We start from the raw sequence: 27,418 nt of genomic DNA, 5'->3' as shown, positions 1-27,418 counted from the left end.
TGTCCAGAAAAAACAAAAACAAAAAATTACTGGTGCATTTAGCATAGAATTTAACTTTTAAATCATGTGGCCCCGGGCTGTACATTGTAGGTATTAGATAATGTATATTCAGTGACAGTCACAAACTTGGTCATTGCTTCCAAATAAACTTAAGACCTTAATTCCATAAGGGTGATTTTAGTTCTGCTTCCATCTGAAGGAGCATCCATCTGTAAGTCTTGTTTTTCCTTCTGTACACTGGCAAAGGACAGTGGAGAAGCCAACACACTAAACTACTGTTTGTGCGTGGCCAAAGATGGTACTGATTTTGTAGCATCCTGGACACTTCACATCCACCCATGAAGTAGGAATTGGGGCTCTGCATGAGGCACTTCTTGTGCTTACTCTTCTCTTCCTCCAGGGATGGGTGGAGGAGGTCCTCTCATTGGGAGGTGGTCACCACTGGAAAGCAAAAAACAAAAGCAAAAATAAAAACAAAAACAAACCTAATGTCTTTATAATCTTTAGGCTGGTTCGTATGAGATAGTATTTCACTGGGATGTATCCTTTTTGGAGTAGTAGAGACACAAGAAATTATTTGCATGAGATTTATTTTTTCTCTATTACATAGTTTTTCTTTTTGTTTAGAATTTAAAAAACATTTATTTATTTATTTGAGAGAGACACACAAAGAGAGCACGAGCCAGGTGAGGGGCAGAGGGAGAAGCAGACTTCTGCTGAGCAGGGAGCCTGATGTAAGGCTGGATCCCAGGACCCTGAGATTATGACCGAGACAAAGGGAGATGCTTAACCATCTGAACCACCTAGGCGCCCCGTTACATAATTTTTCATTTGCATGAGATTAAAAAAAATGCATTTTAAGAAATCAGATTTTTATTAAATTCCTATCCTTTTTCCATAAGCTTTTTTTTTTTTTTTAAGATTATTTATTTATTTATTTGTCATAGAGAGAGAAGCGAGAGCAAGCACAGGCAGACAGAGTGGCAGGCAGAGGCAGAGGGAGAAGCAGGCTCCCCGCCAAGCAAGGAGCCTGATGCGGGACTCGATCCCAGGATGCTGGGATCATGACCTGAGCCGAAGGCAGCTGCTTAACCAACTGAGCCACCCAGGCGTCCCTTTCCATAAGCTTTTAAACACATTATTTAGAACAGTTTTTACTGATTTTTATAATTTTTTTTTTTTAAGATTTTATTTATTTGACAGAGAGAGAGAAATCACAAGTAGGCAGAGAGGCAGGCAGAGAGAGGGGGTGGGGGGAGGAAGCAGGCTTCCTGCAGAGCAGAGAGCTCGATGCGGGGCTCCATCCCAGGACCTTGGGATCATGACCCGAGCTGAAGGCAGAGGCTTTAACCCACTGAGCCACCCAGGCGCCCCTTAACTGATTTTTATTAAATTCTTATCCTTTTTTCATAAGCTTTAAAACATGTTTTTTTTTTTTTTTTTTTAAGATTTTATTTGTTTATTTGACAGAGAGAGATCACAAGTAGGCAGAGAGGCAGGCAGAGAGAGAGGAAGGGAAGCAGGCTCCCTGCTGAGCAGAGAGCCCAATGCAGGACTTGATCCCAGGACCCTGAGATCATGACCTGAGCCGAAGGCAGCGGCTTAACCCACTGAGCCACCCAGGCGCTCTAAAACATGTTTTTTAGAACAGTTTTAGATTACAGAAAAGCTGAGATGATAGTATGGAGTTCTCTATATATTTCCTCATACAGTTTTCATTATTTTTTTTTTAAAGATTTTATTTATTTGACAGAGATCACAAAGCAGGCAGAGAGGAGGAAGCAGGCCCCCTGCCAAGCAGAGAGCCTGATGTGGGGCTCGATCCCAGGACCCTGAGATCATGACCTGAGCCGAAGGCAGAGGATTAGCTCACTGAGCCACCCAGGCGCCCCCAGTTTTCATTATTACTAACATCTTAGAGTAGAGTTATTGCAGTTAATGAATCAATATTGGTACATTATTATTAAACACTTCAAATTTCTTCAGCTGTTATCTTATGTCTTTTCTTTGTTCCAGGCTCCCATCCAGGATACTGCATTAATTTAGTAGTCATGTCTCCTTAGGCTCTTCTTGGCTGTCACAGACTTTCCTTGTTTTTGATGACCTGAGAGTTTTGAGGAGTACCAGTGAAGTATTTTTAGGATGCTTCTCTTCTGGAATTTGTCTGATGTTGTTCTCATAATTAGACTGGGGTTGTGGGTTTTGAGGTGTGTTAACCTTATTTTTTTTTTTTTAAAGAGATTTATTTTTTTGATAGAGAGACACAGCGAGAGAGGTAACAAGAGCAGGGGGAGTGGGAGAGGGAGAAGCAGGCTTCCTGTAGACCAGGGAGCCCGATGCAGGGCTGGATCCCAGGATTCTGGGATAATGACCTGAGCTGAAGGCAGATGCTTAATGACTGAGCCACCCAGTTGCCCCGGGTGTGTTAACCTTAGAAATAAAACAGTCTTACCAGCAACACTGTTTATTATACCAGCAAAAATGCTTTTACTTGGGAATAACAGAGAATTGCAATTCAGGCTATGCAAGCTATGGCAAAGCCATAGGCAAATCTCACAAACAAAGGAGTGGAACATTATTTTAATGGAGAAAGAGGAAGTTGGGAGGGTTTGTTTTGAACAAAAGTCCATTGGAGAAAAGCAAGAGTGTAGGGTGATTTTTTCAAAGCCTGAGTTGCAGAATTAGTAGATTTTTAAAAATATGAGACGCAGTCTACATAGTTCTCTGTTGGGACCTTTAGTTGACAATTCTTTTCCAGTGATGATTCTTCTGTTGGATTTATAATTGACAGTTTTTCCTGTAATTGATATTGAGTGGTACAGCTCCCCCTTCCAGCCTCTCCTTCTAGCATCTAGAGTCCACTTTAGTGAGGTTTCCCTTTTTTAGTTTTCACAAGTGGAAGATCACAGACATAGTGCTATTCTTATCACATCATATCAAGGGTATATATTATCGACATGATTTATCATTGTTGATAATGATCTTAATCACCTGGCTGAGGTTGTCAAGTTTCTCTGCTAAAGTTAGTCTCCCCGTTCCCTTTATCTATGCTGTACTTTTTTTTTTTTTTTTTTTTTTTTTTTAAGAGAGAGCGTTGGGGAGGGAGAGAGAGAATCTTAAGCTGGCTCCATACCCAATGCAGAGCCCAGCATGAGGCTTGATCTTTTTTTTTTTTTTAATTAAGATTTTTATTTATTTGTCAGAGAGAGAGAGAGAGGGAGAAGAGTGAGCACAGGCAGACAGAATGGCAGGCAGAGACAGAGGGAGAAGCAGGCTCCCTGCTGAGCAAGGAGCCCGATGTGGGACTTGATCCCAGGACGCTGGGATCATGACCTGAGCCGAAGGCAGCCGCTTAACCCACTGAACCACCCAGGCGTCCCAGCATGAGCCTTGATCTTATGACCCCAACATCATGACCTGAGCTGAATCAGGAGTTGGATGCTTAACTGACTTAGCCACCCAGGTGCCTGTCCATGCTGTAGTTTTTGGAACAAGAGCTCCATGCACTTAAGGAGTGGGATTTATGGTCCTTATCTTTGCAGGGGCGGGTAGCTGATAAATTATCTGGAATACTTCTGCAAGGGAAATTTGTTCTTCTCCATTTGTTTATTTAATTATTTCCTTATTATCAGTATGAACTCGTAGATTCTTATTTTATACTTTATTTTATTCTTATTTTATACTTTAGATTTGGCTTTTGGAAGCTCATGCCATTTGTCTTCTGTGTCCCTTTCGGATACCTCTGTCAGTTTAGGATTTTTGTTTTGTTTTCACCATTTCCTTAGTTTCTGACATTACAAGATGCTTGGGCTTATCTTGTGTATTTCCTTTGCAGTCCTGGAATCAGACATTTCTCCAAGAAAACTGGGTTTCTTTCATTGGAGAGTGGTATTAGAAACTAAGATCTTGTCTCTTGGTGTGCTTGTTACAGCTGGGATGTCATTGATTCTAAGCATTCTTAGCTGACAGAATAAGTCAATATATATACATACATATGTATACTCATACATATAGATCTATAAATATTTCTAGATGTAACCATCCATATTTTTATTAGGTGAAACACAAGTTCATATTCTAATTCTAATCCATTACCACATGGATCGTTTTAGCCTTTTCTTCCTGCTTATCTGTAATCTCCCATTCTAAAAGTGAGAAACCTTCTACCATCCACCATTCAGTTACCTAATTGTTCAGGTTCAGTATACATGTATAGTGGTTTGAGAATTGTTAACCTGTACACCTGTGGGAAACAGCTTTTTTAGCTAGAGTGCAATGCTAATGCATGATTCCCTGTCCTTTTAGTCTAAAAGACTCCAGTAATTTCCAAAGTTATGTAGGTCAATACTTTTATCCACTGTCCTCTTCAATGATGTTGTTTCATAGGTTTGTATATTTTTATTATAGCAAATTTCAAACATATCAAAAATAAGGGAAAGAATATAATGAACCACATGTACCCATCACCAGCCTCAAGAAAATTATTAAATTTGTGGTTAGTCATGTTTTATCTGTATTACCTCTTATGTCTCCTAGTCAACATGTGATTAAGAGGGAACACAAGCAGGGGGAATGGGAGAGGGAGAAGCAGGTTTCCTGTGGAGCAGGGAGCTGGATGCGGAGCTAGATCCCAGGACTCTAGGATCATGACCCTGAGCCAAAGGCAGATGCTTAATGACTGAGCCACCCAGGTGCCCACCCTCATTGGTTATTTTAAAGTAAATCCTATGTATATTATTTCCTCTGTAGATATTCCCAAATGCGACTTATTGCCAGTTTTTATTTATTACAAGTAGTACAATTATAAATATCCATTTATATTTATCTTTGCAACTGAAGGGTGAATTTCCAGAAGTTGAATTGTTGAGACAAAGATACAAGCTTTTAAAATTGAGAAATACTGCCAAATTTATTTTAATACTACCAAGAGTAAATGAGAATTTATCCTTCTCTGTACCTTCACTTACACTGATTTTATCCAACTTTTAAATATTTGGCAATCTGAAATCTTAAATATTTGGCAATCTGAAAAATGATATATATGTATCTTTTTTTTTTGCATTTCTTTAATTATAAATGGGTAGGACCTTTTTCCTATCTTTAGTGGTCTTTTTTTTTTTCTTTCTGTGAACTGTGCAATTAAATTCTTTGCTTATTTAAGAAAAGGAAATAAATTGTCACAAAGGTCCAATTTCTTTTCCTAAACCATTAATACTGTGCTGCCTGATCTCCCTTTTCCCTTACTCCTAGTTCAGATTGCCAATTCAGGAGTGGTATTTATGTCCCTTCAATGAAGGTAGATACCTGCCCACTTTTTTTCTTCTGTCCTCTTTTTACCCACCAAAGGTTTTTAGTTCTCTGTTTTCTGTGAGCTCTGGATACAGATTGTCTATCGAACAGATGGGTTCTTTTTTTTCAAGATTTTATTTTTCTTTGACAGAGAGAGAGATTGAGAGAGAGAGATTGGGAGAGAGAGCATAAGCAGGGGGAGTGGCAGACAGAGGGAAAGGGAGAAGCAGGCTCCCCATTGAGCAGTGAGCCCCCAATGTGGGGCTCCATCCCAGGACCCTGGTATCATGACCTGAGCTGAAGGCAGACGCTTAACTGCCTCAGCCGCCCAGATGCCCCTCAAACTGATGGTTTTTAAGTCAGCTTCTGAAGGAGTTTTCTAGGGAAATATGCCCAAGAATCGATAGAAAGGATTTCTACAGACATGTGGGGGTACTGTTGGTAATTGTTTAACAAAGAGGATGCCCAGGGAATATCACTTCAGCCTGCTTTGTTCATCTGTTCTTTCCTTTTTTTCCCCCCCAAGATTTTATTTATTTATTTGACAGAGAGAGACACAGCGAGAGGGGAACACAAGTAGGGAAAGTGGGAGAGGGAGAAGCAGACTTCCTGTGGAGTAGGAAGCCTGATGCAGGGCTTGATCCCAGGAGCCTGGAATTATGACCTGAGCTGAAGGGAGGCACTTAATAACTGAGCCATCCAGGCGGCCCTGTTCATCTGTTTTTTCTTTCCTTGCAAACACAAGACATGCACTCTGACTTTTGCTGCTGTGCCCTTTTGACAACATTTTCAGCCTTCTTTTTGTCAGAGTGAATTATCTGTCTCCATGTACTTCGGACATAAGTGTTTTCAGTAGTATTATTGTTGGTTTCTTCATTTAGGGAAATGGTGATTGCATTCTGTCCTGAATTAAATGACAATGTCAGAGTATAAAATGTAATGACAGACTGATTTTCTTTGCTTTTATATTCTTTAAAAACAACTGTTCAAAATCTCATACACATAGAAGTTGTTTGCCAAGCATTTGAAGCCATCTAGTTTACCAAGTGGCAGCTGCTGCTGTTTATTGGACAGAGTGTAGAAAGAGTTCTCATATGGTTCTCCCCCACAGTTTATCCTGTTATTAATTTTTTTGTATTAGTATGGTTCATTTGTTACAAGTAGTGAACCAAAATTGATACATTGTTATTAGCTGAAGTCCATAGTTTATTCAAATGTCTTTAGTTTTTACCTAATATCTCTTTTCAGTTCCAAGTTTCTATTTAAAATTCCACATTAGAGGGGCGCCTGAATGGTGTAGTTGGTTAAGCATCGGCCTTTTGGTTTGGCTCAGGTTGTGATCTCAGTGTCATGAGATGGAGGCCTGCATCGCTCCACACTTGGCATGGAGTCTGCTTAGGATTCTCTATCCCTCTCCCTGTGCCCCTCCTGTTTGTGCCCTCTTTCTTTAATAAATAAATCTTTAAGAAAAATAAAGTTCTATATTACATTACTTGTCCATTCTTGCTGGCTCCTCTTAGCTGTAATGGTTTTGCATACTTGTTTTTGATGATCTTGACAGTTTTGAAGAGTACTGCTCAAGTACTTTTTAAGATGCCCCTCTATTGGAATTTGTCTCCTATTTTTCTCATGATTAGACTGGGGTTGAGGTTTTTGAGTAGAGGATAACAGAGATACTGTATCATTTTCATCCAATCATATCAAGGGTATGTTTTATTGATGTGATTTATCATTCTTGATACTGAGCTTGATCACCTGGCTAAGGCACTGGTTGTCAGGTTTCTCCAGTGTAAAGTGAGTCCTGCTTCTTTCTGTACTCCATTGTTGGGTAGTTTTTCATGTTCTCATTATCCATTTGTATATTTTCTTTGGAGAAATATCTACTCAGATCCTTTTTTAATTGGAGTTTTAAAAGGGATCCATTTATAATTTGGATTGTTTTTTATTACCAGTTGTAAGAATTCTTTGTATGTTCTAGATACAAGTCCCTTATATAATTTGCAAATGTTTCATCCCATTCTTTGGGTTGTCTTATTAATTTTGATGAACTCAGATTTATCTATTTTTTCTTCTGCTTATGTTATATCTAAGAAAACTGCCTAACTCAAGGTCATGAAGATATATGCTTATATTTTTTTGTAAAAGTTTTATAGTTTTTATTCATTTGGACATTTGACCCCATCGTGAGTTAATTTTTACATGTGGTGTGCGTCAGGAGTCCAACTTCATTCTCTTGCATATGGGTATCCAGTTGCCTCAATGCCATTTGTTAATGAGACTGTTCTTTCCACATTAAATTGTCCTGGCACAACTGTGTGATGTTTAAGGTTCAGTTGAATATAGAGAAAAATTTAGCATGTACTTTTTTAAAAAAAGATTTTATTCATTTACTTGACAAAGAGATAGAGAGGGCATGAGTAGGGAGAAGGAGAAGCAGGCTCCCTGCTGACCTGGGAGCCCAGTGTAGGACTCGATTCCAGGACCCTGGGATTAAGACCTGAGCTGAAGGCAGATGCTTAACCGACTGAGCCACCCAGGTGCCCCTGGCATGTACATCAAACAAATTATTGGTAACTCTACCCAAAATCAGTTGAAGTTTGCTCAAGTATGGTAGAAATCTCAGAGGCTTTCACTACTGTTAGAGAGGACCAAAAATAATTCAGGAAACAATATTGCCAAAAATATAAATTACTTTGCTGACACTTACCACAATTGTAGACTCTATGGTTCTCTCTTTTCCTTTTCCTTTTATTTGAGTGTAGTTGACACACAATGCTATGTTAGTGTTGGGTGTACAACTTAGTGATTTAACTGGTTTTCACCATGAGTGTAGCTACCATCTGTCCCATTACATCATTAGTACAATATGATTGACTGTGTTCCTTATGGTGTGCCTTTTATTGACTTATTCATTTCATTACTGGAAGCCTCTCTCTTCCCTTTACCCATTTTGTCCCCACTCCCAGCAACCATCAGTTTATTCTGTGTTTATGAGTAGAAACACATGTATTTGCCTTTCTCAGTCTGACTTATTTCATTTAGCATAATACTGCTTAGGTCCATCCATTTTTCTCAAATGGCACAATCTCACTGTTTTTATGGCTGTGTAATATTCCATTGTATATATACCACATTTTCCTTATACATTCGTCTACTGATGGATGCAGATTGCTTCCATATATTGGCTATTATAAAAAGTGCTGTGATAAACATAGGGGTGCATATATTTTTTTGAATTAGTCCTTTTGTTTTCTTTGGGTTAATACCCAATAGTGGAATTAAGATTCTCTCTTCTTCTGCCCCTGCCACATCTCTCTCTCTCTGTCCCACTCTCTTTCTCCCCCTTCTCTAAAAACAAATAAATAAATAAGAGAGAATGATAGATTTTTTTTTTCCTTTCTGTGAGACTAGATTTAGGTGATCCTGCAGTATACTTGAGAGATATTTCACGTTCTTTTTTTTTTTTTTAGATTTTTTTGAATTTATTTATTTGACAGAGAGAGAGATCACAAGTAGGCAGAGAGGCAGGCAGAGAAGTGGAGGGGAGCAGGCTCCCTGCTGAGCAGAGAGCCTGATGCAGGTCTCAGTCCCCGGACCCTGAGACCATGACCTGAGCAGAAGGCAGAGGCTTAACTTACTGAGCCACGCAGGCACCCCAATATTTCACATTCTTACTTCTCTCTAGGAGCTTTCAGTCTAATTTAAGAAAATTTAATCCCTCGTTCTAGAGATATGTTGGCCATAATGATAATGCTATTTGAAGTAATTTTTAGAATGCAAAATGTAATTTAATATATGAATTTAAAGGATGATGATAGGCATCTGGGTGGCTCAGTGGGTTAAGCCTCTGCCTTCGGCTCAGGTCATGATCTCAGCGTCCTGGGATTGAGTCCCGCATTGGGCTCTCTACTCCGCAGGGAGCCTGCTTCCTCCTCTCTCTCTCTCTGCCTGCCTCTCTGCCTACTTGTGATCTCTGTCTGTCAAATAAATAAATAAAATCTTTAAAAAAAAAAAAAGGATGATGATATTGTAATAGTAGAAACCCAACTAAATGGTCTCCGACTACCTTTCCTCTTTTTTTTTTTTTTTGAGAGAAAGAGGGGTGTGGACAAACAGAGGGGAAGAGAGAATCCCAAGCCTGGCTTGAATCCACAACCCTGAGATCATGACCCCTGCTAAAATTAAGAGGATGACGTTTAACCTACCGAGCCACCCTGGTGCCCCTTTCCTCTTTTTTTTAAAGAGTCCATTTGTGTGAGAAATACACAAGTTTTCTTGGATGGTTTTACTACCTAGGCCTGTTCTTAGTAGCCAACGTTTCTCCAAAATATGACCTTAGAATCAGATTTTTTCCCTTTTTTCTCTTCTTTGTTTGCGATATAACTCTTCTCAGTACTCTGTATTTAAGTGAAATGATCAGATATTTAAGGTATACACACTATCAACACTGTGAATAAATCTCAGAATGAAAACTAGATACAAATTAGCTGTATAGTTTTTCTTGTTTTCCATGGACTTTCCGGTATATTCTCCCTTAGAGTACAGGGTCAAAAAGCTAGAATATTTATTTTTTTAAAAGATTTTATTTATTATTTATTTGACAGAGAGAGATCACAAGTAGGCAGAGAGGCAGGCAGAGAGAGAGAGAGAGAGAGGAGGAAGCAGGCTCCCTGCCGAGCAGAGAGCCTGATGCGGGACTCGATCCCAGGACCCCGAGATCATGACCTGAGCCGAAGGCAGCGGCTCAACCCACTGAGCCATCCAGGTGCCCAAAAGCTAAAATATTTTTATTTTATTTTTTTTTTTTTAAAGATTTTATTTATTTATTTGAGAGAGAGAGACAGTGAGAGAGAGCATGAGCGAGGAGAAGGTCAGAGAGCGAAGCAGACTCCCCATGGAGCTGGGAGCCTGATGTGGGACTCGATCCCGGGACTCCAGGATCACGCCCTGAGCCGGAGGCAGTCGTCCAACCAACTGCGCCACCCAGGCGTCCCAAAGCTAAAATATTTTTGAGGGATTCCTTGTTAACTAAGATCAAGTCTGTTTCTTAGTTTCATTTTCCAAAACTTCAGTTTTACAGCTTTGAATTAAGCTCCCCCCCCTTTTTTTTTCCTATGAGCATATAACCTAGAGATCAAATGCTACTGTTTCTATGGGCTCCACTTGATATAAACCAATCTCTACCCTGTTCCTCCCCACTTCAAGCCTCCGTAGTTTATTTAGAAGTCCACAGACTTCCTCACTACCCTCTGGAGTGCTAGAATCAAGAGGCTTTTATTTTCCAATTTGGCTCATATTCTGGAGCCACTCAGCTCTTGCCTTTACTGCCAACATCAGTATTATCATTAGCATCTCAGAAATAAAAACCAACAAAAATGGTTTTGCTTTGGGGTTACTCCAGGAGGGAGTCACTTTGGCTTTTCTTAGAGAAATTCTATTTTTCTTCTATGACTTTAAGAGAGGCAGAATGTTCTTTCATTAAATTGAACATTCTGCTGTACCCTACCTTGCTTACTAGTGGAGACCAATTATGAAAGGTTGTAGTGTCACACCAAGTAGGAACTTTTTAGCCTGTGTTCTATTAAACCTGCCTCTACTCCCTATTTCTCTTGATTGCTTTATTCAAGTCTTAGAGGTAGTTTCTCCTTGCTAATGATACTTATATATTTTTTTTTCCAGAGGTTTTTATCTCTTATGGTCAAAGGAAGGCTATTATATGTAATACTCCTTGCATAGTACTTGAACAATGTGACAAGTTTTGTGGAAGTACAATTTTGAAAAGTACTGGTGTAACCAGTCATCCAGGTTTAGGATCCCAGGACATTTAGACATGACTTCTGAAACCATATATATTACTCTCTTGACCTAGCAATCGTGTTCACAAAAATCCTCCTATAGGCAGCTTGGCACTTACCTCGCAGACACCTGTAGTTACTCAATTTATTTTAGGTGGGAAGGCCCAGTGGTTGATGCAGGGTTGTCTCTGTGTGAGACAGAATCTCGTCTTTTTTTTTTTTTAACTTTTTATTTATTTATTTATTTGAGATAAGCAGGGAGAGCAAGCAGCAGGCAGAGGGAGAGGGAGAAGCAGGCTCCACGCTGAGCAGGGAGCCAGCCGCTGGGCTCAATCCCAGGACCTAGGATCATAATCTGAGCTGAAGGCAGAAGCTCAACCCACTGAGCCACCCAGGTCCCCCTCTCCTGTGCAGTCTTGAAAAGGTAATAAGAAATGTCAAAATATAGGGGAGCCTGGGTCGTTTAGTTGGTCATGTGTCCCAACTCTTGATCACAGTTCAGGTCTCAATCTCAACAGTTTTGAGTTCAAGAAATAACTGGTCCAAGAAATAACTTATACAAGGTGGAATATGATTATATAGAAGAATTTTACTTGAAGGATTTTCTGAGGGGCTTCAGAAGAGATTACAACCTGTTAGGGTGAGATTTTCCTGTGGATCACCTCCCTTGCCTGGCTAATATATGAAAAGTCATTTATGTTGTTACATTGTAATCAGGGTTGAAGATCTCTAATTCTTTCCCAGTTACTCTAGTTTTATTTGATTAGCCCTACAACAAATATATAACCATCACTGAATGACTTGATTAGAGAGCTTGACCTGGGTATTTGTACATTCTTTTTTTGCAGTTAGCACTAATCAGTAGAAATTCTATGTCTCACACTTTGGAATGACATCTCCACCCATACCTACCACTAGGAAACTTGAGTTAGAATGCTAATGGTTAACAAAAGAAAAGCAGTAATTTTTTAAATTTTATTTTTATATATTTTTTAATTTGGGCACTCTTACTGTTGTGAAAGGAGTGTTTTAGTTTAAATGTTAAACTATTAACTATTAAATGTTAAACTATTGTTAAAATATAAGAACTTAATTAGTTTTGGGCAGTGCCTGAATCCGTTTCATTTTACTAATAAATCTTAATTAAATCTTTTTAAAAGTCAACTTATATTTTCTTTTGCAACCTATAGAAATACAACAGACCTTCATATTTGACAGGGTTTCTGTTGATGAGTTTTTAAAATGACTATGCTTATAAAACAACTTCTTTCAATAAAGTTATTTTATAACTGGGTGTAATACGTAGAAGGGTGTGTGTTGGTCCTCTGGGGCTTTTGTGCCCTGCCTGCAAATGTAAGTTCTGGGCTGAGTGATCACATGTTTGGAGTCAGGACTCTGCCTGCTGTTTGTTCTTGGTGATATAACTTGGCTTCTTCCCTGAGAAAGGGGTGGAGATCTTTCACTGTCCTTGCCTTTGGTTTTGGCAACCTTTGAGATCCAAAGCATTTTAGAATTGATTCTTGAATTCAGAAAGCTCAGTTCACACAATAACTTTCTTTAAGAGTATGTCTTGTTTAAGGAGGTGTTTTGCTTATTAAAGTGATATAATTTAAGTCCAGATAGTTTTGGAATTCTGAATTAAGGATTCAAACAATGACATTGTTTTGGTTATTCTCTAAAGTACTATGAATGTGTCTTCTAGTGCTCCTTTTGAGTGTAGTGCAAAGGGCTATTTTTTAGGGCTGGCTCTCTGGTAGCAGCTGCTACTCTGCAAACCTTATTGTTACATTGTTGACCTTTGTCATCAGGAATGCCCCTAGAGAAAACAGACTCCTTAATTGTTTTTCTTAAGCTCTTATGAAGTTTGTGATATGTCCTTTCAAGTTACTTTTGGTTACTTTCTTAAGTATACTTTGTTTACATTTAATTTGGAGGCCCCATCTTTTTAGCTTTATCATAAATTGTCAGTTCTGAGTTCCTGGTAGGTTGTAAAAAAGAATTGCCCTTTCCCTGTTATCCTGTTCTGCAGGAAGCCTTTGTGGTTTAGATTCACAATTTCCCATTGTTGCTAGTTGCTGTTGTCTCCTCCCTTCTGTCCCCTCCCCTCCCCGCAACTCTAGCTCTTCCCTTGGTCTTCCTCATTCCTGGTTTTTCCTTGCCCCATAAATGCCCTTGGGATTGCTGGAGTTTGAACATGTTGTCTGGTAAGTTATTGTCTGTGTGGCAAAACTGCAAGTAGATGGAGGGATTTCGTCTTTGTGTCTGGTCATTCTTTGTGAAGTGTTGCTTTTAACAGCAAAGGTTTAAACTTTGAAATTGAGGTTGTAGGGCTCTCTTCACTTTCAGGAGGGCTTCTGTCATACACTGTTGTTTTTGCTCTTCTCTCCTGTCTATTTCAATTGTTAAGGCTTTGGAACTTGATTTTTATTACTGCTTTAAAAAACATTCTCATAGATTTTCTTGAGCTCATTAAGATTAAAGCAGATGGTATGGGTTTAATATTTTAAGTTTCCTTCAAATGGAAGTATATTTATTTTCAGTATTAACATACTGATAAAAGTAATAATGAAGAAAAGATCTATTTTGTGGCTGAGGGGGAAAGTAGCATTTGCTTCTAGACTCAGAATGATTCTTTTTTCCTCTCAGCAGAATGTTTTTGGCAAAATTCACTAAGATTTTAGTATTATGTTCTTAATTCTGGGAAATGGTTTGCTGAATACTTCAGGATAACAAATGCTTCTGGGAATTATTTTTGGGGGAAGTTAGATTTGTTTATTAGCTCCTGCAATAAAATCTCCAAGATCTATAATCCTTTCGAGAGTAAAATATTAATATTTAGTGTTCAGATTGAGTCGAAGAATATCACCTTAATAATGGACTTTCTTATTTTTTTGGATTGTATGTTTTGATCCTCAACTAAGAAGCTGTACGTGCACACACCTTTGGTTCTCCAAAAGTATTGCTAATTAAAGTCATTTTTATGGTAGACAGTGTAAGGGAAAACTTGTTCGTGGGATGTTATTACTGTTCATTTGAGTCATTTATTCAAGTGATAGGTGTGCTTGTACTATAATGATTTCCTGAGTTTCTATGATGTGGCAGGTGCTAGTTCCTATGCTAAGTACTTTGTATTTACTTCTGATCCCACATAGTAGCATTGTCCCTCTGGGAAGCAGTCATGCATAGGTAGAAGGGACATGGGTTTTTATTTTCTGCAAAATGAGAACAGTCCTTATTTGGCAGATTAGTTGTGGGAATTAAAGGACATGCCATGTGTATGGTGCCTAGCTCAGAGTTGGTTTTCATTAAGTGGTGACTGCTATTATAATTTTATAGTTAAATAACTTGCTGAAGATCTCTCAGTTTTGAGTGTTAGAGCTAGGATTTGAACTGACTCAAAACCTGGAGTCTGGTAGTATGTTTTTGTTTGAGTATTGCAAAGGCTTTTCAAGTAGATTTCAGTGGATCCCTGTCCATTCCTCCACCTCCTGCCCCTGTAGAGTTGGGGTTCTTTATAGATGCCCTTCTTTTCTTGATATCTTCTGTCACCTTCCCAGTCATGTGCTTGGTCTCTCACACTGGAATTGCTTGTGCCATTCAGTACCAGTGTTCTCCCAGCAGTAATGAGTCAAGCCGGTGCAGTCAGTGGCTTCCCTTCCTATTTTCCTCTTGTTGATAGAGCCATCATGCTTTCATTATTGTTTGTGCCAAAAGAATTTGGGTAGTGGTGTATTTATAATGATTCCTAAATAGTGCATAGCTGCAATCATGCCCTTGAATTTAGAAAAATTAGGGGCTTAAACAATTAAGGGAAAAAATTTCTAGCTCTAAGTTATTGAGCCAGAGGACAATACATGGCAACTTCATGCAACTCATAGTTATCATTTTGCCTAATATAGTTATCATTCTGGGGTCTAATTTAATTGCTATGAGTCTCTTTCCTTTAACCCCTGCTGTTACTGGTTTGATGCCATTAGCAGTGTGTTTTATAATTTTTTATTTTATTTTATTTATTTGACTGAGAGAAACTAGGCAGAGAGGCAGGCAGAGAGAGAGGAGGAAGCAGGCTCCCCGCGGAGCAGAGAGCCCGACGCGGGGCTCGATCCCAGGACCCTGGGATCACGACCCGAGCTGAAGGCAGAGGTCTTAACCCACTGAGCCACCCAGGCGCCCCAGCAGTGTGTTTTAGAGAGAATATTCTGTTAATCCTTCTGGCCATAAAGAAGAGTATCTTTATTCCACAGACCTTTTGGAAACAAAGTGTGTGATTTAGGTATGGTATAATTTATACAGTAGATTCAGGGAAGAAATAGAGAGATGATTTATCATTCTTATAACTGAGTTAATCTCTAAACTGAAAAACATGTTTCACAAAGTTTAGTTCTTCATTTATTCTTTTATTTAACAAGTATTGAGCATCTCTTGAGTGTAAGGCAGTGTAACTTCCTATATTGTATTCTAATAAAGTACAGATATATTGGTTAAGTACTGATTAATGAAGTGCCTGAGGGAGGGAATATGTCCCAATTGGTAAGAAGCAGTATTTAGACAATTCTTTGGAAAATGATTTAATATAAATGACTCTTGCTTCCTAATAGGTGTGACTATCATTAGTCTCTATTACTGTAAGTTACCAGCAGAATGGCTTTTTCAAACAGTTTTCCTGAGTGGAAAGGATTACTTATATTAGGTGGCATTGGGAAGATGGGAGTGGGAAAGGGAGTAATATTCCTTATTGAGCAAAATGCTGGATATGTACACAGAACACACATTTGTGTGTGTGTGTGTGTGTGTGTTTTAATTTATTTATTCATTTGACAGACAGAGAAGCAGGCAGAGAGAGAGGAGGAAGCAGGCTCCCTGCTGAGCAGAGAGCCCAATGTGGGGCTCGATCCCAGGACCCTGGGATCACGACCTGAGCCGAAGGCAGAGGCTTTAACCCACTGAGCCACCCAGGTGCCCCTTTTGTGTGTGTTTTAAGGGGATTAGTGGTAGATGAGGTTGGAAATTGTACATGGGTTATTTAAGGCCAAGGAGTTTTGACTATGTTTTGTCACTGAAATTTTCTAAGCTAAACAGTGATAGATCAGAGTTTGCTTTTGGTAGTGTTTTGTAGACAGGATTAGAAAGGTAATGGAAGTCAATACAGTAGTTCATGTAAATTGTATTGAGAATGCATTATTTTTAGATTACATTTGCCCTCATTTTGATGTGGTTGTGTTTGTGCTATCAATTATAGTTTAATGTCATAGGATTTTGTTTTTATTTTTTTTTATTTTTAATTTTTTTAAAAGATTTTATTTATTTATTTGACAGAGAGAGATCACAAGTAGGCAGAGAGGCAGGCAGAGAGAGAGAGAGAGAGAGAGAGAGGAAAGCAGGCTCTCCGCTCAGCAAAGAGCCCGTTGTGGGACTCGATCTCAGGACCCTGGGATCATGACCTGAGCCGAAGGCAGCGGCTTAACCCACTGAGCCACCCAGGCGCCCAGGATTTTGTTTTTAAAGATTTTGTTTATTTATTTGACAGACAGATCACAAGTAGGCAGAGAAGCAGGCAGACAGAGAGGAAGGGAAGCAGGCCCCCTGCTGAGCAGAGAGCCCGATGCGGGACTCGATCCCAGGACCCTGAGATCATGACCTGAGCCGAAGGCAGCGGCTTAACCCACTGAGCCACCCAGGCGCCCTGTCATAGGATTTTTACATTAAGTTTATGTGTGTATGTTTGTGTGTGTAAAAGAGAAAGGAAGAAGGAAGGAGAGAGGTATAGGGGATGGCCAGTTAGGATTATTTACTTTTTTTTTTTTTTTTAAGATTTTACTCATTTATTTGACAGAGGGAGATCACAAGTAGGCAGATGGCAGGCAGAGAGAGAGGGGGAAGCAGGCTCCCTGTTGAGCAGAGAGCCCAGTGTGGGGCTTGATCCCAGGACCCTGAGATCATGACCTGAGCCGAAGGCAGAGGCTTCAGCCCACTGAGCCACCCAGGTGCCCCAAAATTGATTTACTTTTTTTTAAAAGTACACTCTGTGCCCAATGTGAAGTTTGAACTCAAGATCCTAAGATCAAGAGTTACATGCTCTATCAACTGAGCCAGCCAGGTGCCCCCTCCAGCCATCATAATCAGAGCTCCTATTTTGTGTTGTTCCCAAGAATTTTGCATATATAATTTTGTTGAGTACTCTCAACAGATTACCTTTACTGTAGGCAGTAAATGATCTGAAAGTGATGGAGCAGGTTGTGGAATGTAGATTCATCTTATTCTTTATCATTATCATCAAAGCATTTATGTCTCACTAATACCAGGTACTGGGCTAATTATACATGTGTGCATTATCCTCATAACAATCCCATAACTTAGATGTTATTTATTAATCCCAGTTTATTGATCAGGTACCTGAGACTTCAGTAACTGATTCAGTAACTTGGTCTTGATGTTGTAAGTTGTTAGATGGTAGAGTCCAGACCTGTTCCACCTTCTAACTCTGGATCCCTAAGTTGTATAATTCACATTGTGTTCCCTGGGAATGGTACCCCTTGGATGTCCATTGTGAGCATGGTGTTTCCTGAGGTTATGCAATGTAGTTGGCCCTGCAGAGGCTGCACTTTTAACTACTCTGTTCTTTTTACTATCACGCTGCCTCCCTCAGAAGTCATTAAATATCTATACAGCTCCCAGATCCTTATAAGGATGGACTAAGTAGCCTGCAACTATTATTTCTTGATTTTTCAGTCATAGCAAAGTGAAACATATCTTCTTGTTCTTTTATTTTCTTCCCAACTGGTTTTGGGAAATTTGCTGTAAATGACAGTTTTCTAAGTTTTTATGAAAGGAAAAAATAAGGCTTTCTGTTTTTTTATCAGCATACAGTTCTTCTTGTTGTACATGATGTAATAATTTGAAGCTGCCCAAGTCCAACCCTCAGGAAATTGTTCGGGTTGAGTAACTGTATTCACTGGGGAGTTTAAGATAACCAGCCCATAAATCAACAAATAACTTAGCTTTTTTTAAATGGTTGTAGATGCTTATCCATCTTTATTTTCAAGCTTGAATCAGAAGCAAATATTGATTTAATTGGTATATCTCGATTAGAAAAAATCTGCAGTATCTCAAGCTAGCTATGGGCATTTGGGGGGCTCTTTTACTTAAGGAAAGTTAGAATTTATTAGGGTGTTGGGATTGGTTGTTCTAGGTTATTCCTTCAAACAAAAATTTTCTCTTTCAATTAAACTTTTCAATGATTCAGTGCCTATTATATTCAACCTCTGTAAAAAGATGCCCTTAAGGAATATATGTTATAGTCCATGTACACAAATAGCTGTAACATGAGGGAGGATGGGAATGCTCCACATGTACTGGGAGCACAAAAGAAGATGAAATGAGTGAAAATGGAAAGGTGGGAGAGGGAGGGAATCTGGGAAGGCTTTTTTTTTTAAAAATTTTTATTTATTTATTTGAGAGGGAGAGAGAGAGCAGACTCTCTGCTGAGCAGGGACCCCAATGTGGGGCTCAGTCCCAGCACCCTGGGATCATGACCTGAACTAAAGGCAGGTGTGTAACCGACTAAGACATCCAGGCGCCCCCTGGGAAGGCTTTTGATGCAGCTTTTACTTGTAGGATACTTACGACTTTTTTTTTTTTTTTTTTTTAGATACTTATGATTTTTAACAAGAAGAAATGGATAGGAAAGGCGTTGCTGGTGGAGGCAATATTAGAGCCAAGGCACTGAGAAAGTAGAGACAGAGTGTATCATTACACAGAAAAGAATCCAGCTTACTTGGAAAGTATGAGTGAGGGACACATAATAGGTGCTTAGTGAAATGTCTGATCAATGAATGAGTGAGTAGAAGTTGTGGCTGAAAATCGTGGTAAGATCTAATTTCAAACTTTGTGCAGGCGCCAGACATACTGAATTCAATCTACAAATAAAAGTTAATTTTATACTGGCAGAGTATGTGAATATAGAAATATGCAGTATAAAAGTCACAATCATGAGCATGAGTCAATAAGGAAAAAATGCTCTCAAAGTAGGTCCAGTTGACTGCTTTTTTTTTCTTGAAGTTTGCTATTTTTCATGATTTTGCCCTCTTAGTATTAGAATGAAAAGACAAGAAAAAGTTAAGAGAGAGAAACTTGTAAAAAATCCATCCATTAATTTTCCCCTTCGTGAATTAGAAAATTACCATTTTTCTCTAGCCAAAAGAATGCCCCTTCTGGGAGCCATTGAAGATTTTTGAAAAGGGGAGTAATGTGATATTTTAGGAGTCCTGTGGTAGCTATATGTGGGATTGGAGGCTTGGCAGTGAATCAGTAATGTGGTGACTTGGTCCAGAGGTGGTGAGGATCTGAACCTTAGCAGCATCCACAGTGAGAATAGAATGAAAGGAAATAGATATCCAAATCAACTCCCTTATTTCTTTTTTTTTCTTTTTTCTTTTTTTATTAGAGAGACAGAGATCACAAGTCGGGTGGGGCAGAGACAGAGGGAGAGAGAATCCTGAAGCAGACTCCCTACCAAGCTTGAAGCCCAATGCGGGGCTCGACAGGACCCTGAGATCATGACCTGAGCTGAAACCAAGTGTCAACTGCTTAACTGACTGAGCCACTCAGGTGCCCCTAGCCCCCTATTTCTAAATAAAAAATAGTTATCAATTATTAATTTTTTAAGATTGTATTTATTTATTTGACAGAGAACATAAGCAGAGGGGAATGGCAGGCAGAGGGAGAGGGAGAAGCAGGCTCCCTGCTGAGTAAAAAGCCCAACACTGGGCTCATTTCCAGGACCCTGGGACCATGACCCGAACTGAAAGCAGATGCTTAACTGACAGCCACCCAGGAGCCCCAGAAATAGTTATCAATTATTGGACAACTTTCATATCTTTGGTGTCTTAGGTGTCGTCAGTGATTGGTTACCTCTGGTCCAGAGTCATTTCATTGTATCTTTAGGTCAAATGAGTTTAAATTCCACTTTTGGCTTTACTTTATGTAAGATGATGAATTATAGATAATATATATATGAATTATGGATAATTTAGAAAATAGACAAAAGGATAAAAAAATCCATAATTCCATCACCCTAATAATACTTTTTAAAATTTTTAATTAAAATATTTTAAAATTTTTACTTGAAAAATCTTTTAATTTTTTAAATATTTACTTGAATTTATAAACTTTTATAATAGTTTATTTTAGGCAAATCACGCTCTGAGAAACAGGTTCCTAAACTAATAGAACAACCCATTAACTGCTGTGCTGTGTACCCAACATAATGAACCCAGAGGTTTCACAAGAGAGCTTCATTGGCCTCTGGTTTACCAGGATCACAAACTATGTCAATGCCTTCTCTTTTCCTGTAAATCTTAGTCCACCTACCTTTATACATATAGATATTAACCTTCCAAATGCCTCAGTTCCCTGCTGGGCCCAAGGTTCCATCTCCTTCAGTGAATTATTTGCACAATTTAAAGTGGTTTTTTTTTTTTTTTTTTTTTTTTTTTACTTTGAACCAATTTTGGACTTAAGTTGCAGAAATAATTCAGAGAAAGGAATTTTCATATTTCCTTCAGCCAGCTTCCTCTAATGTCATTTTTTTTTAATTAAAGAGTTTTGTTTATTTATTTTTATTTAAAGATTTTTATTTATTTGACAGAGAGATAGCGAGAGAGGGAACACAGCAGGAGGAGTGGGAGAGGGAGAAACGCCTCCCGCCGAGCAGAGAGCCCGATGGAGGTCTCGATCCCAGGACCCCAGGATTATGACCCAAGCCGAAGGCAGATGCTTAACAACTGAGCCACTCAGGTGCCCCAAGACTTTTATTTATTAATCTGAGAAGAGAGGACAAGCAGAGAGAGCAGCAGGCAGAGGGAGAGGATGAAGGAGAAGCAGACTCCCTACTGAGGAGGGAGCCCCATGCGGAGCTCGATCCCAGGACCCTAGGACCATGACCTGAGCTGAAGGCAAATGCTTAACCGACTTAGCCACCCCGGTGCCCCTAATGTTATAAGTACAATGATGAGAACCAGGAAGTTAATATTGGTATAGTACTGCCAATAATTGAAGACCTTTTTCAAATTTCACAGGTTTGTCCACCGGTGTTCTTTTCTTTCTTTCTTTCTTTTTTAAAAAGATTTTATTTATTTATTCGACAGAGAGAGATCACAGGTAGATAGAGAGGCAGGCAGAGAGAGAGAGGGAAGCAGGCTCCCCGCCGAGCAGAGAGCCCCATGCGGAACTCGATCCCAGGACCCCGGGATCATGACCTGAGCCGAAGGCAGCGGCTTAACCCACTGAGCCACCCAGGTGCCCCCTGGTGTTCTTTTCTATTCCAGGATCCTGTCTAGGTTCTCACATTGCATTTTAGGTGTTGTTATTCCTTAATTTCCTGGATTCTTTTTAATAATTTTTTTTTTTTTTATTTAAAGATTTTATTTATTTATTTGAGAGAGAGAGACAGTGAGAGAGAGCACGAGCGAGGAGAAGGTCAGAGAGCGAAGCAGACTCCCCATGGAGCTGGGAGCCTGATGTGGGACTCGATCCCGGGACTCCAGGATCACGCCCTGAGCCGAAGGCAGTCGTCCAACCAACTGCGCCACCCAGGCGTCCCAATTTCCTGGATTCTGTAAACATTTCTGTCTCTCTTTGTCTTTTATAACCTTGATGTTTTTGGAGAGTATTGATCACTTGTTTTGTCAGCTGTCCCTGAATTTGGACTTTTCTGGTGTTTTTTTCATGAGTGGACTGAGACCATATGGTTTAGATAAGAATACTATAAATAATGTTTTGTCTTCAGTGTATTATTACCATGGGATACATGATGTTAGTATATATTATTGCCGGTGATGTGGACCTTGATCTCTTGGTTAAGGTGGTTTCTACCAGGTTGCTCCATGGTAAAGTTACTGTCTTTTCCTTGTAGATAATAGTATCTTGGTGGGGATACTTTGATACTATCATTTTCATAAATGTCATATTCTCTACACTTGAAATTAGTAATGTTTACTTAGAGACATCATTGAACTTTATTATGAAATAAATCCCCTTAAGGAGACCTATCCCCTTCTAAGCTTCCTGTGCCTTATATCTGGTTTCGTCAAAGGATCCCCAGGCTCTGCAGCAACAAATCCTTTCTAGTCTTCATTGATCTCAGCGATATTCATGTCACATTCATAATGAGGTCTCCAATGTTAGTTACCTGTAGATCTCTGAACCTTGTTTACCTCACTGTTTCTTAGGGTGACAGGCTTTTCCTGGCTCAGTGTTCCTCTAAGCCTCATCTCTCTTTATGGATAAGCCAGTTTCATTTCAACAAATATTTGAATGCCTGTTTTGGGTTTTTTAGGAACAGAGGCAGAGAGAAGCTGACTTTGTTGATGAAGAATGCAGTAGGGGATAATTAGAGTGGCTTTGGCTATAGCCTGGTTTATTACTTTGGTCTGAGAAAAATGGCAGCAAATTTTGAGGTACTGGATATACTCTTGTGAAGTAATTGTTCTTTGTATTTCATTAATACAGAGAATAAAATGTTTTTCTAAATTTAATTGGCTTCTGGAGCATTACTTCTAATGCTGGCAATCTTAAGCTATGGTCTTTTAAATTTAGCCCTGTCATTTTTATTCTGTCAGCTGTGGGTCCTCAGTGGAATTATTACAGCGGGCTCAAGAATGAAAAATCCAGGGACACCTGGGTGGCTCAGTTAAGCTGCTGCCTTCAGCTCAGGTCATGATCCCAGGGTCCTAGGATTGAGTCCCGAGAGCAGGGAGCCTGCTTCTCTGCCTCTGCCTGCCACTCTGCCTGCTTGTGTGCGCGCGCTCTCTCTCTCTCTGTGACAAATTAAATAAATAAATAAATAAAATCTTAAAAAAAAAAAAAAAGAATGCAAAATCCAAATGTGCATCAACAGTATAATTTAGCTATTTAGTGCTGTTGAACTTTATACAATGAAAAACACATACTACATGTTACTTTAATTAAAATATAAATTAATATTGCTGAATTTAAAGTAGCTTTTTGAATTACATATTTTCTCAATAATATATACTTTAGAAACCTAGTTTCTGTAATATAACTCATATTACCCAGATATATATAACTCAGATTCTAGGGGCCTGGAAGCTCATATAATTGAGGGGTTCCTGTTTAAGGAAAACATTTTATAAAAGTAAAAATTAGGTATTGGACCTTGATGCCCTGTGTAAGAGATGGAATCTGAAGCTTAATCTTCCCTAGTTTCTTTGTAAATCTGCCTCTAATTGTGGGGGTCTGCAAAAAGGTTAGGACTCAGTTTTCTATCATCTCACACATGGAAAAGTTTTTAGCTTGCTCATAGGAAGCTAGTGTGTTCAGATCGGGAACAATGTGGGACATACAATTTAGTATCTCTACTACACAAGGAAATAATAGGTAATAAGGTAACATGCTTCTTTCCCAATTTTGGCTTCTAGTTTCCTAGAAGTTTACGTGATATTAGAGACAACAAAGGAAAGCAGGCTGTTTTGATGTAGTAAGTTCCAGGAGCTGTGTAGTAATAATGATTAAATAAGTATAAAGAAAATTAAAGGTTAAATAAATACAAATATTTATGTTCAGATTTTCTATTTCTTCATGATTCAGTCTTGGTGGGTTGTATATTTCTAGGAATTTATCCAGGTCTTCTAGGTTATCCAGTTTGTTGGCATATATTTTTTTAATAGTAGTTTCTTTTCTTTCTTTTTTTTTTTTTAAGATTTTATTTTTTATTTGACAGAGAGGGACACAGCGAGAAAGGGAACACAAGCCGGGGAGTGGGAGAGCAGAGACCCCAATTCTGGGCTCAATCCCAGGACCCTGGGATCATGACCTGAGCCCAAGCCAGATGCTTGGGCTGGCTGAGCCACCCAGGCATTGCTTAAATAAATCAAAAGAAAAAGGGGGAAAAAAAAAAAAGAACTTCTTCCCTAGAATCTCACCAGCCCAAAGCTGTGTAATGTCTCTTAAAATGTTTATAGTGATGGTGAGGAAAAGTCAGAAGTTTTAACTGAGTCATATTAATACAAAAATACCTTCCTTGATAAGATAAAACAATTAATTTGGAAAGTTAAGAAATATATAGCTCATACTTTATATATATCTGTAGAGTCACAATTTATAAACAGAAAGATGGATTATATGACAAATGGAAAAAACTTTGATAAACTTTTGTGATACTATGGGTGCTTGGGTGGCTCAAGTCGGTTAAACATCTACCTTTGGTTCAGGTGATAATCCCAGGGTTCTGGTATTGAGTCCTGCATTGGGCTCCCTGCTTTGCAGGGAGCCTGCTTCTCCCTCTGCCTCACCCTTTCTCTTTCTCTCTGTCTCTCATGAATAAATAAATAAAATCTTCAAAAAATTATTTGTGATAATATGTCTGGCAATAACAGATATATGGATATAACACAATTGGCTTCTGACCTCTATCCAGTCCCTGTTCTCAAATGGGGTGCGATAAAACTCTGTACCCTTTAGGGATGGAGGGTAACATAGGTAGGGGGAGGATCATAGAAACATTGGTATAAGGGAAACATTGATCTTAAATAATGGAAAATTTTGGGGCACCTTGGTGGCTGGGTTGGTTAAGCCTCTGACTCCGGATTTGGTCTCAGGTCATGATCTCAGGGTCTGAGATTGAACCCTGCTTTAGGGCTTCATGCTCAGTGGAGTGTCTGCTGGAGATTTTCTCCTTACTCCCTCTGCCCCTCCCCACACTGTGTATGTAAATAAATTTAAATAAATTTAAATTTAAATAAAAATTTTAAATAAATTTAATAAAATTTAAATTAAATTTTAAATTAATTAAAATTTTTAATTAAAATGATTTAATTTTTAAATTAAAATTAATTTTAAATTTTTAAATTAAATTAAATTAAAAATTTGAAATAAATAAATTTAAATTTAAATAAAATTTAAATAGATCTTTTGAAAACATATAGGAGTTAAGTGGGTGCTATATCTTCAGGCTCGGGGTAGTCAAGGAATTTTTTTTAAGAAATTTTATTTATTTATATGAGGGAGAGAGAGAGCGCACAGCAGGGAGAGGGCAGAGGGAGAGGGAGAGGGAGAAGCAGGGAGCTGAATTCAGTGCTTGATCCCAGGACCCTGGAATCATGACCTGAGCCAAAGGCAGAAGCTTAACCCACTGAGCTGCCCAGGCATGCCTGTCATTTCATTTTATAAGTTCTCTTTCTTATTAATGCATCCAGTGACTCTAGGATCATGTAGCATCAAGGTAGCCAGTGTTAAGTGCTGCAGAAAAATTAAGAAGAATGAGGCCTATGGAAAAGCCAGTAGGTTTTGCAATTAGATTTATTTATTTATTTATTATTATTATTATTTTTTTAAAGATTTTATTTATTTATTTGACAGACAGAGATCACAAGTAGGCAGAGAGACAGGCAGAGAGAGAGGGGAAAGCAGGCTCCCCGCTGAGCAGAGAGCCCGATGTGGGGCTCGATCCCAGGACCCTGGGATCATGGCCTGAACTGAAGGCAGAGGCTTTAACCCACTGAGCCACCCAGGCGCCCCTAGGAGATTTCTTTAAATGGAGATATTCCGTGAAGTAAGATTTTGGTGGTGGTGGAGTAAAGATCAGTACCATGTCCTGAAGAGATTGATGGTGAGCATGTAGAGGTAGCAGCTGTAAATTATTAATTGTAGAGACATTTAGCAGTGAAAGGTCCAAAAAAATTTGGGACAGTAGGCATAGGAGTTAATAAATTCAAGGTGGTCTTTTTTGTTGCTGTTTTTGTTTTTCAAGAATATAGGGTATCTCTGTGTGGATGTCTTTAAAGGGAAAAGAACTCATGAAGAGGAAATGTTAGAAAGTAATGGTAATAACAATCATTTATACAGTAATTACTATATGCTAGACATCGAATTAGTACTTTGCATAAATTAATTTTAATTCTTATAATAACAAACAAGATACTATAGATGTAGTTGGGGATTATTGACATATGGAATTGAGGTAGTTGCTCATTGATTTATCAGGGCAATATAGTTTCCTTTTTTTTTTTTTTTTTAGATTTTATTTGTTATTTATTTGAGAGAGAGACAGAGGTAGAGCGAGCACGAGCAGGGAGGAGAGGGAGAAGCAGGCTCCCCCTGAGCAGGGAGCCTGATGTCCTGAGAGCCCACCCCAGGACACAGGGATCATGATCTGAGCCAAAAGGCAACACTTATAGTTTCTTGAGTAAGTTATAAGTAAACTGCAAATTATAAGTAAACCAGCAATATATATATACAAGTTATAATTGAGTAAATTGTAAGTAAACTGCTATCTAGAATAATAGAAACTAGAAACATGAGCCACTTTCCTGGTTAATTGTTTGGATATCTCAGTGGAGTGCCAGTTTGACTTCCTAGTGTTTGTATTACTTTTGGCGTTAATCACTTTTAATGGGGCTACTGTTCCTTCATTAGAAACTCAGATACTCATCATGGTTTTTCCATTTGAATCATTTATCACTTGGACATGGTCATTCTTTGTAGACCTTCTAAAATGTTACACTGTTCCTTGTAGTAGGTTCAACTGTTTGCCTTTTTACAAATAGAAAGTTAAACTTCGTATTTTAAAAATAACTGTAAAAAAAAATTAAATAAAATTCAAATGTTTCTCCAAGCACGTAAATTGTTCTGATATATCCCTTGTCTTATGTGAGGCCTGCTGTTCTTTTTATATAATTAGAGGAATTATTCCTGGTGGCTTACCACTTTGTAGTATCCTGAGGTCCCCAAACCAGAATTTACTTTCATACTTCTAGGCATTGCGGTTTACTCATTCAGTGGAATTCGTTATTCATCCTCTGTTTTGCAAACTTGCTAGAACGTTGGCATGCTTATTAGTAAATCTTAACCAGCGTGTTAAATCTGTATTGTGCCATTGTTTTACAGAGCCCCCAAAACAAAGTTCAGGATGTTTAAGTAGTTAGGATTATACAAAGTAGTAAAAATGTGGAAATTGAACCCATGTCTTCTACCTCCAAGCTTAGTCTTGGTCCCATTTGTATAATATCGTAATTATTCAACATCACTTGTTCTTAGAACAACTAGACATTATACTGTATTTTAAACTCTCCTTTTCATAGAAATAGTATTAAAGCTTTATTCCATTCTATTTTACCCTCATATCTATACTGTTTTGAATTTATCTTTCTCTTTTTCTCCTTTTTCTTTTTTTCAAATTTTAATTTGGGATTGCTAATATTTTCTGGCTATTATCTACCAGCTTAATGATTTTAGTCATTTTTGCATTAAATCATGAATACTGTGTACCTTACAAAGTAATTTCTACATAATTTTAAATTCTTTTTTTTTGCAGATAT

At 38.6% G+C, this 27,418-nt stretch overlaps 1 protein-coding gene and 1 pseudogene across 5 annotated transcripts in view; one reads left to right on the top strand and one right to left on the bottom strand.

Moving 5' to 3' along the window:
- Positions 1-27,418, top strand: part of USP54 (ubiquitin specific peptidase 54) — a 119,176-nt gene that overhangs the window by 30,524 nt on the left and 61,234 nt on the right. The window contains exon 1 of one of the 5 annotated variants that reach the window (XM_044239791.1): positions 13,218-13,288. The exons of the other annotated variants lie outside the window; for them this stretch is intronic. The gene's annotated coding sequence lies outside the window, so the exon portion shown is untranslated. Of the gene's footprint in view, positions 1-13,217; positions 13,289-27,418 lie in introns of those variants that run through there. 5 annotated transcript variants of the gene reach the window in all.
- Positions 178-26,861, bottom strand: LOC122899255 (annotated as a pseudogene).

The sequence above is a fragment of the Neovison vison genome, chromosome 2, assembly GCF_020171115.1.
Source record: "Neovison vison isolate M4711 chromosome 2, ASM_NN_V1, whole genome shotgun sequence".
Classification (NCBI taxonomy): Eukaryota; Metazoa; Chordata; class Mammalia; order Carnivora; family Mustelidae; genus Neogale; species Neogale vison.
Note: the sequence above shows the minus strand (reverse complement) of the source record. Positions and strands in the feature narration are given on the sequence as shown.